This window comes from Salvia miltiorrhiza, chromosome 4 (genome assembly GCF_028751815.1).
Source record: "Salvia miltiorrhiza cultivar Shanhuang (shh) chromosome 4, IMPLAD_Smil_shh, whole genome shotgun sequence".
Lineage (NCBI taxonomy): Eukaryota > Viridiplantae > Streptophyta > Magnoliopsida > Lamiales > Lamiaceae > Salvia > Salvia miltiorrhiza.
In genome coordinates, this window is record NC_080390.1 from 13,838,262 (window position 1) to 13,854,046 (window position 15,785).

At 38.9% G+C, this 15,785-nt stretch overlaps 1 long non-coding RNA gene across 1 annotated transcript; it reads left to right on the top strand.

Moving 5' to 3' along the window:
- Positions 1–10,111: 10,111 nt before the first annotated feature.
- On the top strand, positions 10,112–11,336 carry LOC131019741 (uncharacterized). The gene is made up of 2 exons (XR_009100415.1): positions 10,112–10,709; positions 11,143–11,336. It is a non-coding gene; the product is annotated as an uncharacterized LOC131019741 (long non-coding RNA).
- The last annotated feature ends 4,449 nt before the right edge of the window (positions 11,337–15,785 follow it).

A 15,785-nucleotide genomic window follows, 5' to 3' on the forward strand; every position in this document is an offset into this window, starting at 1 on the left:
CGTCCACACGATCGTGGCTTACTTCATATTCAATTTCACAAGTTTGTTAAGTTGAGGTTTCTATTAAAAATATTTAAATCCATTTAAGTAGTGGGAGTTATGCGGTAAACGTCCACACGATCGTGGCTTACTCGCATGATTTTCATAAGTACTTTAGAGGATGAACTTTAAATAAGATAACCGAGAGGTTAAATTGGAAGCGGTATGGTCCTCGTGAGTATGCTAATTTCGAGAATTTAACTGTCGAGGTTAAATTGTGGTCGCTGCTTAGATATCATTTCAAGTACAATGTACAACTCCCCATCGGAGTCCCTTCTTGAATATGATATGGTCTAGTTAAGGTCCAACTATTAATTTCCTTTGTCAAAAGGTTAAGTTGACATGGATGGAAATTAAACGACTAGGTAAATAGTCTGGTTGAGGGGTTCATGTGTAAACGTCCACACGATCGTGGCTTACCCGTGAGATTCCTTGGGCAGTTGGAGGTTTCATTAATATTGTTTTATCAAAAGGTTACAATATTATTGTTACGAATTATATGCTTTATGTTCGTTACTTTCAGATATGTCTATGTCTCTTATTGTTTATTTATTCTTGCACAAAGCCTTTTAACCGGTCCACATATATAAAATGGAAACACAGTTTTGGATTTTTATCTTTATCACAAACTAAACACATTTTTTTTGTGTTGCTTACTACTCCACGTTCTTATGGTCCGAACAATAGTCAACTGATGAGAAAAAGGAATTACATAAATGGTGGCATAAGACGAATAATGTGGCTATATGCTATATTATGAGTATAATATCACAAACCTTGTAGTTCCAACATCAGGGCATGGACGATGCTATTAGCATCATGCTGAATCTCAAGAAAGTGTTCGGAGAGTCAGACTGAGCTGCTCATTTAAATTTGATGAGAGTAATCTTGTTATTTTTATAAGTGAGCACAGCTCAGTGCACGAGCATGTGATGCAATTCTTGACGGACTTGACTTGCTCAGTGGGAGTATCGACGGTGAGGCAAAAGTCGATATTATCCTGAACTCTCTTCCCAAGTCTTTTAATTAAGAACTTTCGCCTTAACGCTGTTATGAGCAAGAAAGATAATACTCTTTTTGAGTTGTTGAATGCTCTAGTTACGGCTAAGGAAGTTGTGGGAAAGAGATGTGCAAGCACTTGTTATTGCCAAAGGAGAGCCATCTTCTTCGTCGAATGATGGGAAGAAGAAGGGTCCAAGGGGCAAGAAAGACAAGGGAAATAGTGGGAGTAGTGGTGTGATAAGATTGAGTATTGAAGATTTTTTCATTCAATACTCAAGGCAAAGGGTTAAGGTACTTCACTTGCTATAGTAACTGAGACATATCAGCTCATTTTCTACTCAGTTGTGAGTAGTGGATAACGAGAGAAACTGATAATGATTGTTACACCTTGCATGGCCTTTTAAGCTGACAAGGAAGCTGAGAAGTGATGAGATGATTGTCTTCATAGGCAACGTGACTAGAGTCGCAGTTGTTGCAATTGAAGCCTTGTCTTTAAGTTCTAAAGACATAGTTTAGTTTTTGAGAGTTCCTTATCATGTTCCAAAATTTTGAATAGATGGATCTTATGTCATTTTTGATAGTGGTGTTTCTATCATAAGAAATGACAAAGTTGTCTATTCTGGTATTTTGAACATCTCTCTTCATACTATAACTTGTCTACAAAATACATTTATATTGCATTTACATCATCAAACAAAAGAAAGAGAAAAGTTAAGGCTGATCTCTCATGAGGATCTTACACATATATTGATACCCTAGATTAGGTCACATCTATCTTAACAGGATCCAAAGGCTCGTGTCTAAATAGTACATTGGATTTAATCCAGGTTGTACCATTTGGAACCTGCGAATCCTGTATAGAGGAAAAGATGGAGACCGGGTCATTCATGGCAAAGGGGATAAAGGGCCAATAATGTGTTAGGAATGATCTTTTCTGATTCATTGTCAGTGTTTGGGATTCCAACCCAGTTTTACTACACCGTGTAATCCCTATATAAGATGGTGTGGTGGAGAGAAGAAATAGGTCACTCTTGGAAAAATATGTTCGATGATGAGTAATGTATCTTTGCAATTAGTCCTAAAGAATCAGAAGGTGGTTATTAGCAATGACACACGATTCTTAGAAGTGGACTATGGGAATAATCACTAATCCAAGTCAGATAGTGTGCTTCAAGAAATTGAAAACATTAGACAGGCGATTCCATCACCCAAGCCAACTGTGCAAGAGTTTTGTACCACAAGACACTGCACGCACTGTTGACACACATGTGCCACCACAGATCCATTGTAGTGGGAGGGTTGTGGGACAACCCGATCGATTTATATTCTTGGGAGAATCTTTGGATTCAGTCTCTGGTAGTGAATATAAGAGAATCGACCCAGATATCTACTTGGAATTAGTGGAGGACGAGAATGTAGATTCCTGGCACGCCTCAATGGAGCAATCCATTAAGAATATGGTTGTATACTAAGAAAATCTTGCTACCAGAATGCCGTAAAGCCATAGGTTGCAAGTGAGTATACAAGAGAATGATAAGTCCGAATGAGCAAGGTCGTAGTTTTTAAAGCTAGACTGGTGGCGAAAGGTTATGCCCAGTGTGAGGGTATAGGTTATGATGATATTTTTGCCAGTGCCATGCTCAGAACATTCGGATCATTTTACCTATAGCAGTTCACTTAAACCATCGAGGTCTTGCAAATGGATGTCATATATATTACCTTGAAAAAGGTAAGGACAGCCATGTGCAACAACCTGAAGGTTACGTAAGGGAGGGAGAGAAGCATCTCGTGTCAATCGCTCTCGTGTCATCGGTGATGTGGTTTAATCTTGCATTTTATGTAGATAATATTCTCCTAATTGGCGACAATATGGAGCTATTGTCAAGACATAAAGTAATGGTTATCCGAATAGTCTCAGATGAAAGACTAAGGAGGTACAGTATACGTCTCTGTGATCAAGGTTATAAGGGATCACTAGAAAAGGATGTTGGGCTTATCTCGAGTGTCTTACATTGATACTGTGAATGCTCGTTTTAGTATGAATACCGCCAAGAAAGGATTGCTACCTTTTAGATATGGCGTTCCTTTATCTAAAGACTATGTCTTAAGATGCCTGTTGAGGTTGAGAAAATGAAGGCAGTATTCTACGTTTCCGCAGTAGATAGCTTCATGTATGGATTACTATGTACGAAATCTTATATTTGCTATGCAGTTAGCATGGTTGTAAGATATCAGTATAGTCCTAGTTAAGGACACTGAACTGTGGTAAATTATATTCTCAAGTCCATGACTAGAGAATAAGATAGTTTACCAGTTAGACAGTTTAGTTCCTTTTTGGATTATACGATTTCGGATTTCCAGGCTGACCGGAACAAAGAATAATTACCTCGAGCTATGTGTTTTTCTTGGGAGGTAAAACCTTTTGGTTTGACCACTACCTCCAGGATCTAAGGGCAATTCCTAGTTTGCGTGAGAGCATCACCTTCGTGATACCTCAAGTGCAGTTGCGAACTCTAATGAATCCTAGAACCACAAGGGGTCAAACACATGGAGAGTAAGTACCAAGTTATATGATTGTTCGTAAATCGAGGTTATGTGCTCAAAGAATAAATTCTCACATATTGGAGAAACCTACTGATCTTTTCACAAAAGGCTTATCGCAAATGGTCATTGAAAGATGGGAATGCGATTGATGCCAGATTGATGCCACCCACTTAGGAAACTTTAAGTATAAGTTGGAGAAGTGTTAGGTGATTGGTAAATAGACGCATTGTATACTAAAAGTTTGCTTTAGTATAAGTGGGAGATTGTTGGATTTGTATACTGAAAGCAAGAACGTTTTATGCTTGTATACAATGTTTCCTAAGTTCACTATTTAATCTCCTATCTGATTGTGTTCATGATTGCATATGTATGTTCTTTATCTCTATATAAGTAGATTATACGGTTATACGGTGTATCACAGAAGATCGTATAATTGGAATAACCTTAAGAGATATAATATGATCACAACCGAAATAACTCTAGGACAAGTTATTGGTTTAGGCTGCAGTATAGATGGAAGTAGTTTGTCTTGACTACTTGTCTATACTGGTACGTCATTACGTATTGATAGGACCAACAGTGAGATGTATTCTTCTATCTGACATAAGTGAAGAATCAAGATCTCGGTGACTCATAAGATCTTAATACTAATAAGTATTCAGATATATATGTTAATTCGTATATCACTTTAACTTACTATGGGTGAAAGTTATATACTAACTCGAGTACTCTGTATCTTGGGTGATAGCGGTTAATATATGATATTTGATTATCTGTATTAGTACCCGTATCCGGTATAGGATAATGACATCCCCTTAAGGAGCTCAATAAGGTTTATTGCGCTAAACCCTGCAGGTTGATTAAGTTCAGGCGTAATAATAAAGTTTGAGTGGTACTGCTTAAGGATTTATAAAGAGATTAATTAATTTAAGCTGTCAGAGCTCTAATTAATTAATGGATGTCGGATATTTTAAATACGGAGATTTAATAAGTCTAAATACAAGCCCCCGACTCATCACCGGTAATAAAGGGGTAAGTCAGTATCGGTTCTCTAGTGGAATGAACTGATATTTATAAATTAATTATGGTCTGGGATGACCATAGATAAATTAATTTATTTGAGGCCCATCTTTATTCCTTGTATCTGGTCCCTGGACTGGCCCAAAGTCTCCTAGCCCTAGAAGGAGAGAAGGAACGCCTATTACAGATTCCAAGCGTCCCACACGTATTTAATTCTATTAAATACAGCTGTCAGCTCTCAGGAAAAAAGACTGATAAAATATTAGGGTTTTTGAGAGCTGTGGGAGGCGCAGGAAAACGTGTGGAGCATTCTCTCTTGGGACTTTCATAGATCGTTGTCCATCCAACGGTGAAAGCTGAGCGGGATACAGTTCAGAAGATCTGAGCTGGAGTCAGATTTTCGCAGGAAACCAAGTTCTGGCAGTCTCCGTAAAACGGCCATAACTTCCTCCACAGAACTCCGATTCAGACGAATCAGGCGGCCACGGAAAGCTCTCTCGAAGACGAAGAAGTCGTATTTCTGGGCGAAATACGATTTGAGGATGTTTGAGGCTTCAAACGAAGGCTTGAAACTGACTGGTCTGTTCAGATACGAATCTGCGAATTCTTCTGAATTATTCAGGTATTTCTGAACTCCAACGTGCAGCTGTTAAATTCATAGGAGCATGTTAGGATTAATCGTTGTATGATAAATTAATAATAACCAAGAAACGATCATCGGGCAAAGCGGAACGTTAATTCAGTTTAATATTCCTTCATATTTTATTAGCAATAAAAATACCGCAACTAACACGGTGTAATCGTAGTATAAACAGCAATCGAGTATCGTATCCACATGGACTGACTAAAGGAATATTAAACTGAATTAATGCTCCGTTTGTCCGATGATCGTTTCTTGGATTATTATTAATTTATCATACAACGATTAATCCCTAACATGCATCTATGAATTTAATTGCTGCACGTTGGAGTTCAGAAATACCTGAAGAATTCAGAAGAATTCGTCAAACTCGCAGCTGAACAGACCAGTCAGCTTCAAGCTTTCGTTTGAAGCCTCAAACGTCCTCAAATCGTATTCTGTCCAGAAATACGACTTCTTCGTCTTCGAGAAAGCTTTCCGTGGACGCCTGTTTCGCTTGAATCGGAGTTCTGTGGAGGAAGTTATGGCAGTTCTCCCGAAACTGCCAGAACTTGATTTCCTGCGAAAAATCTGACTCCAGCTCTGATCTTCTGAACTGTATCCCGCTCAACTTTCACCGTTGGATGGACAACGTTCTATAAAGTCCCAAGATAGAAATAAAGCTCCACACGTTTCCCTGCGCCCCACAGCTCTCCAAAACCCTAATATTTTTAATAGTGTGTTTTCGTGAGAGCTGACAGCTGTATTTATAATAAAATAAATACGTGTAGGCACAAAATTAGTGTAGGAGGCGTTTTTCTCTTCTTCTAGGGCTAGGAGACTTTGGGCCAGTCCAGGGACCAGATACAAGGAATAAAGATGGGCCTCAAATAAATTAATTTATCTATGGTCAGCCCAGACCATAATTAATTTATAAATATCAGTTCATTCCACTAGAGAACCAATATTGACTTATCCCTTTATTGCCGGTGATGAGTCGGAGCTTGTATTTAGACTTATTAAATCCTCGTATTTAAAATCTCCGACATCCATTAATTAATTATAGCTCTGACAGCCTTAATTAATTAATCTCTTTTGTAATCCTTAAGCTATACCACTCAAACCTTATTATTGCGCCTGAACTTAATCAACCTGCAGGGTTTAGCGCAATAAACACTATTGAGCTCCTTAAGGGGATGTCATTATCCTATATCGGATACGAGTACTAATACAGATAATCAGATATCATATATTAACCGCTATCACCCAAGATACAGAGTACTCAAGTTACTATATAACTCTCGCTCATAGTAAGTCAAAGTGATAAACGAAGGTGTATAACTTGGTACTGCTCCATGTGTTTGACCCCTTGTGGTTCTTGGATTCCTTAGAGTTTGCAACTGCACTTGAGGTATCACGAAGGTGATGCTCTCACGCAAACTAGGAATCACCCTTAGATCCTGGAGTTAGTGGTCGAACCAAAAGGTTTTACCTCCCAAGGAAAACACATAGCTCGAGGTAATTATTCTTTGTTCCGGTCAGCCTGGAAATCCGAAATCGTATAATCCAAAAGGGAACTAAACTGTCTAACTGGTAAACTATCCTTATTCTCTAGTCATGGACTTGAGAATATACTTTACCACAGTTCAGTGTCCTTAACTAGGACTATGCTGATATCTTACAACCATGCTAACTGCATAGCAAATATAAGATCTCGTACGTAGTAATCCATACATGAAGCTATCTACTGCGGAAACGTAGAATACTGCCTTCATTTCCTCAACCTCAACAGGCATCTTAAGACATAGTCTTCAGATAAAGGAACGCCATATCTAAAAGGTAGCAATCCTTTCTTGGCGGTATTCATACTAAAACGAGCATTCACAGTATCAATGTAAGACACTCGAGATAAGCCCAGCATCCTTTTCTAGTGATCCCTTATAACCTTGATCACAGAGACGTATACTGTACCTCCTTAGTCTTTCATCTGAGACTGTTCGGATAACCATTACTTTATGTCTTGACAATAGCTCCATATTGTCGCCAATTAGGAGGATATTATCTACATAAAATGCAAGATAAACCACATCACCGATGACACGAGAGCGATTGATACGAGATGCTTCTCTCCCTCCCTCACGTAACCTTCAGGTTGTTGCACATGGTTGTCCTTACCTTTTTCAAGGTAATATATATGACATCCATTTGCCAGACCTCGATGGTTTAAGTGAGCTGCTATGGGAAAAATGGTCCGAATATTCTGGGCATGGCACTGGCGAAAATATCATCATAACCTATACCCTTACACTGGGCATAACCTTTCACCTCCAGTCTAGCTTCGAAAGCTACGACCTTGCTCATTCGGGCCTGTCATTATCTTGTATACTCACTTACAACCTAAGGCTTTACTGCCTCTTGGTAGCAAGATTTTCTAGTATACACCCATATTCTTAATGGATTGCTCCATTGAGGCATGCCAAGAATCTACATTCTCGTCTTCCACTAATTCCAAGTAGATATCTGGGTCGATTCTCTTATATTCACTACCAGGGACTGAATCTAAAGATCTTCCCAAGAACATAAATCGATCGGGTTGTCCCACAACCCTCCCACTACAATGGATCTGTGGTGGCACATGTGTGTCAACAGTGCGTGCAGTGTCTTGTGGTACAAAACTCTTGCACACTTGGCTTGGGTGATGGAATCGCCTGTCTAATGTCTTCAATTTCTTGAAGCACACTATCTGACTTGGATTAGTGATTACTCCCATAGTCCACTTCTAAGAATCGTGTGTCATTGCTAATAACCACTTTCTGATTCTTTAGGACTAATTGCAAAGATACATAACTCATCATCGAACATATTTTTCCAAGAGTGACCTATTTCTTCTCTCCACCACACCATTTTATATAGGGATTACACGGTGTAGTAAACTAGGTTGGAATCCCAAACACTGACAATGAATCAGAAAAGATCATTCCTAACACATTATTGGCCCTTTATCCCCTTTGCCATGAATGACCTGGTCTCCATCACTACAAGAATTTAGCTGATAGACAACAAAATATAGACAACAAGCTTGGAAAATGTTGTCTATACGTTGATAGACAACGGTGTATAGCATGACCGTTGTCTATCAACGAGAATTCAGACAATGCGCCTCAAAACCCGTTGTCTATTATGATAATAGACAACGGCCTACAGATACTCGTTGTCTATTTCAGGCGGTCATAGACAACGGTCCTAAAACCCGTTGTCTATTCTCTAATAGACAACGAGTTTTAGGTTCGTTGTCTATGACCGCCTGAAATAGACAACACATTTCTGTAAGCCGTTGTCTATTATCATAATAGACAACGTAATTTTTTTAAGTTGTGTAATGTCTGCTTAAATTTTTTGAAAATTAATTTCTAAGCCCTAATTTCATTCTCTCTTTTTCGCCTAAGTTCCCAACTTCCTTCTTTCCCCACGCCACCATCAGCATCGAAGCTCCAGCCTCCGTCGCCCCACGCCACCCACCGTCGTCCGACCCTATCCTCCGTTGCCCGCGCCAGATCTGCCGTTCAGTGGGTGGTTGAAGTTTCTAAGTCGTAATTTCGTTCTATTCTTTTCGCCCAAGTTCCCAGCCTCCTTCCCCACGCCACCCATCAGCGTCGAAGCCCCAGCCACCGTCGCCTCACAAGGTGCTAGGAAAACCATCCTCACCGGCGCTAGGGCAGTGACTCCACGGCGGCGGCTCGAGTTCAGGCGCTAGGGCATGGCGGCGGCGTAAGTTCAGGTGCTAAGGCACAGCGGCGATGCAATTTTAGGCGCCACTCCACGGCGGCTCTATCGATTATAGGCGGCACCACTTCAGGCGACGGTGGGTTTGTACCTCTCTATCCTTGCTCGATTAGTAATCCATGTTTCTGATGAACAATTTCATCTTGATTGATTTTTAATTCGATTATTATTTAGGGTTAATAAGAATAACTTTATTGTTTCACATCTGCGCTTTTTCTCCCCATTTTCTATTTGGTGATAGAGATGTAGTCTTTCGACTTTTTGCAAAATTTTAGTGTTTGAATTGATTTTGTCAGATTGAATTTCGCACCTGCTGGTTTTGGGTTCCCGACGACCAACCAAACACGGCATTGTTTCACTCGCTACATTGAGTTCCACAGGTATGAGTCTTAGAATCAATATCCTTCACTAATTCCTTGGAAGGAGTCATAGTGATACATTAGAAAGGTAAACTATGATCCATATACACTGGCTTCGACTTTGGATAGTAGAATGGCCCTAATTTGACAAATTGATAGGTTAGCCTTAGCCAATACCATATTGCTGGTATGTAGAATTGTATTTAATAAAATTGCTATTGGTCTGACTATATTCTAGATTATTTGGCAGACTGATTGATTATCATTTTGATAAGAATTCCAATTTCATTATGCGGTCAGTATGAGCAGGTCAGTATGAGCAGTTAGTACTAACAACCATATTCCTTGAATTTAATCTATATTGTTCTGGTAGTCAAAATGCTTGGTGGTTGAAATCCAAGGGGAGGAAGAAGAAAATAGATGATGGTGAAGATGCAGTGAAGGAGAGTGGATACTGCATCAGTTTAAGGTTTATTGGCTGCTGTGTTACTTCAAGATCTACAGTTGATAGCTTTGTGAGTAGCATCAGCACTCATGGAATGTCTACATTTGCATTTGAGTTGCAACTTTGGGTAGATTAACGTGATCTAATGCAAATGTGCTGATCTGATGATGGGATTAGGCAGTGGTGATCGTTTGAATCACCAATATTGCGATCTTTTTCATGAATTTATTGTTGCAATGTTTTCTTTAAAATTTCATGAATTTATCGTTGTGAATTGAATTGATTCCTATGTTTTCTAAATTTGTGATTTGATTAACTTGTTGTGGTTATAGTAGTCATGAATATGAGTTATTCTAATTTGGTTATAGTACTTCTGAGGTAACCATGCATTTTTTCCTGCCAACTTGTTGATCACCTAACCTATTCAGAAAATGAAAGCCAGAGGTTAATTGCACAAGACACTCTAAAGTTAAGCCATAATTAGTTTATAAGATTGATAGATATATATACATTAAACTTTCGTGTTTCATATCTGAAGTGAACATAGTACAATATGTGTGGATATATATTATTGAGTCTCTGATATCCGTTACTAAATAAATATTCATTGTATTATGAGGGACTATTCACCTTCTTAATTAGTGAAAACAAAGTTAGTTCATTAAATAGAGTTATATTATAACTAAATTTGAAAAATAGTTTCATTGGTTGCAGGGAATAAACCCGTCGCCTATGTTTGAGTGTCAAAAAAGGTGGTTAGAATTATTATTGGGTTTACGTGCAGATCCTATCAAGTATTGCACTTGCAAAATTCAAGATTATAAGGCACCTCATTGTGAACAGGATGAGGATGTAAACCTTGATGACGTTGATGCTGAATGTATTCAGCAACAATCAGGTAACTATAAGTTGAAGAAAAAAAATACAAAATGCTTATCAATCCTGGAGTAAATTATGCTAGTTTATGATACGTAAGATCATGAAGAACTGCAGAGTTGATTAGAATCTTGTGTGATGATTAGTTGGCTAGCTTGAGCTAGAATTGATTTGTAGAATTATGAATAGACAAATTTGTGGTTGTTCAGCTTAGTCAAGGTAACCTTTCATGAACTTGTTCAATAAGCTAATGGATTCTAATTATGGGATAAGGGTGGTTTTGTACAACGATAAGTCACTTCATGTTGCTATCTACATTCTTGACAAATTGCTATCTGTTATCTTCAGTGTAGATTTTTGATAAGCATCTCTTATAAGTTTCTTAAATTTTTTGGTGAAGCAACTGAGATGTTTGAATATAATATTTTTGTCTAATTTTTCCTCTCAATTTGCAGATATTCATAATAGTATTGTCATGAAGCTGGTTAAGAAAGTTGCCCATAGAGGATCTACAGCTCCAGATAGTATTGCGAAAAGATTTGATCAAAAAAGTTATACTTATGTTTCAATGTAATATAGGATGATGATGTTCGATACTAATGGATGTAGGATGATGATGTTTGATACTAATGTATAAATTTTTATTATTAATTTATGTATTTTTGGCTTTTTATATAATGTTTTTAGATTTAATGAAATATAGATCGAAAAAATAGGAAATTTTAAATATAAATACAAAATAAAAATTGTAATATAGACAAAAGAATAGACAACGGTTTTACTGATTGTTGTCTATCAGAGAATAGACAACGGTTTTTCGTCTGTTGTCTATTAGAGAATAGACAACGGTTTTCCGACCGTTGTCTATCAGAGAATAGACAACGGGTTTCCAGCCGTTGTCTATGACCGCCCCTCAATAGACAATACTCTCATTTACAACAGTTGATTTTTTAATAGACAACGGGTTCCGTCCGTTGTCTATTAGCGTTTTTTTTGTAGTGCATCTTTTCCTCTATACAGGATTCGCAGGTTCGAAATAGTACAACCTGGATTGAATCCAATGTACTTATTTAGACACGAGCCTTTGGATCCTGTTAAGATAGATGTGACCTATTTGTAGGATATCAATATATGTGTAAGATCCTCATGAGAGATTAGCCTTAACTTTTCTCTTTCTTTTGTTCGATGATGTAAATGCAATATAAAGGTATTTTGTAGACAAATTATAGTATGAAGAGAGATGTTCAAAATACCAGAATAGACAACTTTGTCATTTCTTATGATAGAAACACCACTATCAAAAATGACATAAGATCCATCTATTCAAAATTTTGGAACATGATAAGGAACTCTCTAAAACTAAAAACTATGTCTTTAAGACTTAAAGACAAGTCTTCAATTGCAACAACTGCGACTCTAGTCACGTTGCCTACGAAGACAATCATCTCATCACTTCTCAGCTTCCTTGTCAGCTTATAAAAACATGCAAGGTGTAACAATCATTATCAGTTTCTCTCGTTATCCACTACTCACAACTGAGTAGAAAACGAGCTGACATGTCTCAGTTACTATAGCAAGTGAAGTACCTTAACCCTTTGCCTTGAGTATTGAAAGAAGAAATTTCCAATACTCAATCTTATCACACCACTACTCCCACTATTTCCTTTGTCCTTCTTGCCCCTTGGACCCTTCTTCTTCCCGTCATTCGACGAAGAAGATGGCTCTCATTTGGCAATAACAAGTGCTTACACATCTCTTTCCCACAACTTCCTTAGCCGTAACTAGAGCATTCAACAACTCAAAAAGAAGTATTATCTTTCTTGCTCATAACAGCATTGAGGCAGAAGTTCTTAATTAAAAGACTTGGGAAGAGAGTTCAGGAAAATATAGACTTTTGCCTCACCGTCGATACTCCCACTGAGCAAGTCAAGTCCGTCAAAAAATTGAATGACATGCTCGTGCACTGAGCTGTGCTCACTCATAAAAATAACAAGATTACTCTCATCAAATTTAAATGAGCAGCTCAGTCCGACTCTCTGAACACTTTCTTGAGATTCAGCATGATGCTAATAGCATTGTCCATGCCCTGATGTTGGAGCTACAAAGTTTGTGACATTATACTCATAATATAGCATATAGCCATATTATTCGTCACATGCCACCTTTTATGCAGTTCCTCTTTCCCATCAGTTGTCTCATTGTTCGGACCATAAGAACGTGGAGTAGTAGGCAACACAAAAAATGTGTTTAGTTTGTGATAAAGATAAAAATCCAAAACTGCGTTTCCATTTTATATATGTGGACCGGTTAAAAGACTTTGTGCAAGAATAAATAAACAGTAAGAGACAGACATATCTGAAAGTAATGAACATAAAGCACATAATTCGTAACAATAATATTGTAACCTTTTGATAAAACAATATTAATGAAACCTCCAACGGCTCAAGGAATCCCATGTGTAAGCCACGTTGGGTGGACGTTTACACACGAACTCCTCAACCAGACTATTCACCTAGTCATTTAATTTCCATGTCAACTTAACCTTTTGACAAAAGAAATTAATAGTTGTCACCTTAACTAGACCATATCATCATCAAGAAGGGACTCCTTTGGGAGTTGTACATTGTACTTGATATGATATCTAAGCAATGACCACATTTTAACCTTGAAAAATCAAATTCTCGAAATTGACATACTCACTCGGACCATGCCGCTTTCAATTTAATTTTCTTGGTTATCTTATTTAATTCCATTCTCCAAAGTACTTGTGAAAATTACACAACTAAGCCACGTTGGGTGGACGTTTATTGCATAACTCCTACTACTTTAATGGTTTAAATACTTTTATAGAAACCTCATCTGACAAACTTATGAAAGAACAAATATGAAGTAAGCCACGTTGGGTGGACGTTTACACATATTGTCAATCATTTTGCCTAGAGACCGCATGTGGAGGTCTATAAATTTTAAGAATAAAATTAATTAGAAATAACCACAATTTAACTTTGAAATTAAATTCTTGAATTTTGACATACTCACTCGGACCATGCCGTATTCAATTTAATTTCTTAGTTATCTTATTTAAATCCATCCTCTAAAGTACTCATGAAGAATTATACGAGTAAGCCACGTTGTGTGGACGTTTACTGCATAACTCCCACTACTTTAATGGATTCAAATATTTTTATAGAAACCTCATCTGACAAACTTATGAAAGAACAAACATGAAGTAAGCCACGTTGTGTGGACGTTTACTCACATTGTAAATCACTTTGTCTAGAGGCCGCTTGTGGAAATCTAAATAATTTTAAATCATCTATAAAATTATAAGCTTAGTCTTTTTTCTTTCAAAAGGTTTGATCATGCTCAACACATAATCCTAAACATGATCATCTAGAACGCAACATGTAAAAACATGCTCACAGAATTCTAAAACATGCTTAAGAAAACGATAAACCTAGCATGCTTGTCTAAGCGCAGTTAATAAACACATATTAACAAGTAGAGACAAAAACAGCATGCAAAGAGCATAAGGGATAAACACCACGACATGCAAAGAACAGAATTAAAAGAATAAAGTTCTTCGTGACCCATTCGTGGAATCCCAACACTAAACTATTACATTTTGTAAACAAAAGTAGAACTCGGCTCGAACATCTCCATCAAGTCCGTGTAGGGAATTAAGGTTTGGGCCCCCTAGGGTTTGAAGAACTCACGCCAGCTAGGGTTTGGCAAACCCTAGCAGCCGCCGCCACCTTGCCACGCAGCAGCTCGGACGGCGCCGTTCAAGCAGACCCCGGCGCGGCAGTTCCGACGCGAGCAACAGCAGCTCGGCGCGGCAGACCCAGCCTGGGCAGACGGCCGTGCAGTGCAGCGCTGGGCACGCAGCACGCAGCGCACAGGCACGCGCGCGCACGCTGCCCCAGCACGCACAGCCCTCGCCCTAGCCGAGTCCAGCTCCTCCTCGGCACGAGCAGCAGCTTCCCCGGCGCGAGCAGCGGCAGCATAGCTTGGCAGCCTCGACGCGTGGTCACGGCAGACCCGGCAGACCCGGCGCGTAGACAGCAGCCTTGGCAGCCCACGGCATACACCAGAAGCGGCAGCAGCGGTGGCATAGCATCGCTCGACCGGGTGCGCAGCGCACAGCGCGCATCCCTCGGCGTGCGCAGCCCCCGCCTCGCCCTTAGTCTTTGTCCGCAGCCGTCCAACCCGTCCTCCGTTAATCCGGTCTGATCGTCGTCGTCTTCGTCTCGTTTTCCACAATTACAGATTACAACCGAAAAACAAAACAAATGAAATTCAAATCTAACCACAGATTTTCTCGTGGTGAAAAAACGATTACAACGTCAAAACGACGTATCCCACGAATCAACAGACCACGAAGAACAACAGCAGTAAAAATAACTCATATTATTAATCGTACATAAATTAATAATAGAGCCAAGAAATTAATCCTGGGCTCTGATACCAATTGAAGGAATATTAAACTGAATTAATGCTCCGTTTGCCCGATGATCGTTTCTTGGATTATTATTAATTTATCATACAACGATTAATCCCTAACATGCATCTATGAATTTAATTGCTGCACGTTGGAGTTCAGAAATACCTGAAAAATTCAGAAGAATTCGTCAAACTCGCAGCTGAACAGATCAGTCAGTTTCAAGCTTTCGTTTCAAGCCTCAATCGTCCTCAAATCGTATTCTATCCAGAAATACGACTTCTTAGTCTTCGAGAGAGCTTTCCGTGGCCGCCTGTTTCGCTTGAATCAGAGTTCTGTGAAGGACGTTATGGCCGTTCTCCCGAAACTGCCAGAACTTGATTTCCTGCGAAAAATCTGACTCCAGCTCTTATCTTCTGAACTGTATCCCGCTCAGCTTTCACCGTTGGATGGACAACGTTCTATGAAAGTCCCAAGAAATAAAGCTCCACACGTTTCCTTGCGCCCCACAGCTCTCCAAAACCCTAATATTTTTATCAGTGTGTTTTCCTGAGAGCTGACAGCTGTATTTATAATAAAATAAATACGTGTAGGCACAGAATTAGTGTAGGAGGCGTTTTTCTCTTCTACTAGGGCTAGGAGACTTTGGGCCAGTCT